Source organism: Streptopelia decaocto, assembly GCF_964273445.1.
Source record: "Streptopelia decaocto genome assembly, chromosome: 27".
In the NCBI taxonomy this organism is placed as follows: Eukaryota; Metazoa; Chordata; class Aves; order Columbiformes; family Columbidae; genus Streptopelia; species Streptopelia decaocto.
Window position 1 is genome coordinate 2,501,827 of NC_138682.1, and position 4,087 is coordinate 2,505,913.

Below are 4,087 nucleotides of genomic sequence, written 5' to 3' on the forward strand. Positions count from 1 at the left end.
AGGTTGCAGCCGCAGCCGAGTTCATCATCTTCTCGGCAGCAAGGGTAGTGTCCCCGCCTTTCCTATTTTTGCCGTTAGGTGATGACTTTTTATCATATTCCAAACTCTTGGCCTTCACTTCCCAGGAGCAACAGGACAACACGAAATTTGATTTCTCTTTTTACACTCTATTCTTCCTATCACTGGTGGACTCTCTAAATTCCCATTCACCCCTTTAGTAAATACCTCCCATCATTCTATTATTTTTGTATTCTTCCAGTGACTGTTAGATGGTTAGATTCTCAACCTAGCTTTGGTTTCCTTATCCTCTATTCTTAAATGCTTATTACACAATCCTGTTGGTAATTTCCCTTCGTGGATATGCTTATACCACAGTTCATTACAACCTAAACATCAAATACAGATAAGAGAATTACATATACAACTTAGTTCAACATGCTTAACTATTAAAATATTCTGATTTTCATTTATACTGGACATTCATATGAACAATACTGATAGTAGTTACATCACCGATCCCGTGTTAATTTCAGTTTCAATTCCCCCGGTCCTTAAGTTACTTTCCAGGTTCTTTCTTCCGTCAAGGGTCCTTTAACTCGAGAGGTGTGTGTCCATCCTTTCTCTGCAGTCCGAACCGCTGTTTCTGTAGTTAACAAAACAAGAAAAGGCCCCTCCCATCGTGGAGCTAGAGCATCTTCTTTCCAGGTTTTAATTAGTACTTTATCCCCAGGTTGTATTTTATGAATCTGCAAAAGACTTCACATACGCATAAATAAAATGTGGCCCTCTATCAGAGGATATAATAGCTGGAACTCCAAACCTTGGTGTTATTTCATGTATCAATGTTCTAGTCACCTCCTAAACTTTTGCTGTCCTGGTAGGGAATGCTTCTGGCCAACCTGAAAAAGTATCAGTTAATACCAACAAATATCGGTACCCCCCTTTTCCTGGAAGTTCTGAAAACTCAATTTGCCATTGTGGTCCAGGCCCATTCCCCTTCCCCATTTGACCCATTTCTAGCTTGGGCATATTTTTGGGATTAGTCTGGAGACAAAGATCACACTGCTGTCACCTGTCTTACAGTGATATACAAATTTCTAGCTCCTGTTTCCCTAATCAAATGTTTGCATAGTGGTTCTATTCCCCAAAATCCTTTCTTATGTTCTTCCCTTACTAAAGGCCAAACTACATGAAAGGGGACAATAAGTTTTCCCTGAGGGGTGTGAACCCACCCTTCCTTATTATATTATTCCTCTAAATCTATGATGAGTTTCAATTCTTTTTAGTATACTCTAACTTACCTTTTAAAAAGACCTGTTCCCCAAGGACTAGAGCACTTTCTGTTTTTACCTTTTGCTTAGCCATTTGTTTTGCCTCTCTGTCCGCCAGCCTCTTCTGATTCCGAGCTCACTTTCTGGTGTGCCCTATTATGCATGATTGCCATTTTCTTAGGAAGTTGAACTGCTTCCGATAGTTTCAACATCTCCTCTGCACGTTTGATATGTTTGCCTCGAGAGTTCAAAAGTCCCTTTTCTTTCCAAATTGCTCTGTGCACATGCACAACCCTCATGGTTAGCTGCTTCCGTCCATAAACCAGTTTTCAGAGTTTTCAATAGGAATGTCTTTTAGATCTGGTCAATTGGATTATGTTGCTTCGATGGTCTCCAGGCAGTCATGACGAACTGGTTCTCCAAAGTGACCACTGAGGAAAGAAGCTGGGTTGACAATGTTAGTGACGATAATTTCTACACCATCTTGTTAGACACTGTGTGGGACACTAGCACAGTCATTTTCTGACCCATGGTAAGTCTCCAGGCCTCCTGTATATTCAGTACCGCTGCAGCAACTGCCGCAGGCATCCAGGCCACCCCTTTGCAGTTGCGTCTAACTGTTCGGAGAAATAGGCCACTGCTCGTTGATATGGGCCAAGGTCCTGTGCCAATATACCCAGTGCTATTCCCTGTTTCTCATGAAAGAATAGGAAAAATGGTTTACTCACATCTTGGAGTCCTAGAGCAGGGGCTGACATCACAGCCTTTTTAAGTTCCTTAGAGGCTCGTGTGGCTTCCTTATCCCATTGCAGGTGTTTCTGGTCCATAGGGTCCAGGTCACGCACGTCTCCTTGGTTCTAGTAGTGATTAAAAATGTCATCCACATATTGTAGCATCTGTCTCTCATCAGACGAGGCTTCCCAGGATTCAGCATCTTTAGCAAGCTGATTTCCAAATATTGTCGAGCTATTCTTGAATCTTTGTGGCAACACCATCCATGTGAGCTGGGTTTTACATTTATTTTTATGGTTCTCTCATTCAAATGCAAATATTGTCTGGCTAGCTTCATGGAGAGGGAGGCAAAAGAAAGCATCTTTTAAATCTAAAACGATAAACCAAGTCAAATTAGGTGTTAATACTCTCAGAAGGGTGTATGGGTCTGCTACCACTGGGTAGAGGTCCTCAGCTATTTTTTTATAGCTCATAAGTCCTGAACCACCTAATATGACCTATCTGGCTTGTGGACAGGCAACATAGGGGTGTTGTAACTGGACTCACACTCCTTTAATAACTCTATTTGCAGGAATTTCTCTATTACTGGCCAAATTCCTACTTCTGAACCTGGGTCAGAAGATGTATATCTAAGGGGAAATCCGCGTGCTCTGTACGCGTTACACGCAACCAAGCAGCCCAGCAGGAACGGGCCAGGCGGCGACTGCCCCCCCCCGCTTCATCCCCCGCGGGCAGCGAGCCCGGAGGAGAGGAGCTGCAGCTCCAGCTCCAGCCCCCGCCGCTCTCCCCCCCTTTTTCACCACTTCAGCAGGCACTCAGCTTTTCACCTTTTTTTTTTTTTCCTTCTTCTCGCCGCAGCTTATCAAGGGGAAGCTGCCGGGCACAGGCTTAGGCTCCTCTTGCTCTTTTTCTCTCTTCATTTAATTCCTGTGACTATAAACTTCATATGCAATTTCAATTAGCTGAGCAATAGTTACATCCCTCAGCTCCTACCTTTTGTAATTTCTTACAGATGTCAATAAACAGCATATTAAGCATCAATCCCTTACATTAATTTTAGATCCAAATCAGTCTATCCACAGAACAACACGAACTGCAATACAGCTAACTCAGAATTTCACATTCAAATCACTTCCCCCACTAATTTACTCTCACGTGTACAGATGCATCTTAAGGGGGAGCAAGGTGGTACTTTAATAATGGAACCGGTTCTCATTTTGTAATTATCTCCCCAAACAAATTCTTTTGGTACCAAATCTAAACATACTAACTAGAATACTGAGCTCAGACACGCAAACCAAATACCAAGTTCAAATATGCGAACAGATCACAATTACACTTCTTCAAGACAATATCTCAATTTTAGCATTGCACCTTTGAGCCGCTCACTGCTCAGCAGGCAGAGGCACCGCTGGGTCTCCCTGACAAAACCGGTCAGTGCGGCTGGAGCCCCATGGGCACCCACCACCCCCGCCACAGGAAGCTGGACCGGGCAAGGCTTTTATCACTGTCTCACCTGGGGCGCCACAACTGCCATCCCCAAACCAGGACCCCCCCATCCGGTGCGCATACAAAAGAGCCAAATCAAGCACACCGAGATGAGACACAGCCTATCACAGAGCCGTGCAAGTCCAGATGCCAGAACAAAGCCAGCATGCCAGAAAGAAAAGCAATGGCTATCACACACAAAACCCCATCACCACATTCACACAGTCAAGAGCCAAATTGCTCATCGTCACAAAATGTACATTTTGGGTCAATCTGTGATCTTACTATACCATACAACAGGCAAAGACTTACGAAACTGCAACGCATTCAAAAAGATACCCACAAAGAAAAAAAGCTAGTACTAAAAGGCATCTTGCAGTCTGTTCTGCAAGTTTTTCTGTGATTCATTTGTTATCAGCTAATTCTCTCTCCGCTTGCTGAAGTTCAACCCATTCTGCTTGTAAATCTGTCTACAGTGATTTAATGATCTCTTGCTCAGTTTGCTTGTCTTTCGGGGCAGCTATCAATGCTGCTTCCAAAACAGCAGAAATCTCAAATCTGCTTTGTTTTGCCAAGTCCCTTATTTGCTCAGTTAC

General features: G+C 43.5%; 1 long non-coding RNA gene across 1 annotated transcript; it reads right to left on the minus strand.

Annotated features, from left to right (window-relative positions):
* Nucleotides 1-442: 442 nt before the first annotated feature.
* Nucleotides 443-2,150, minus strand: LOC309450567. The gene is made up of 2 exons (XR_014186087.1): nt 1,351-2,150; nt 443-643 (listed from the first exon to the last, which is right to left on the minus strand). It is a non-coding gene; the product is annotated as an uncharacterized lncRNA (long non-coding RNA).
* Between the last annotated feature and the right edge of the window lie 1,937 nt (nt 2,151-4,087).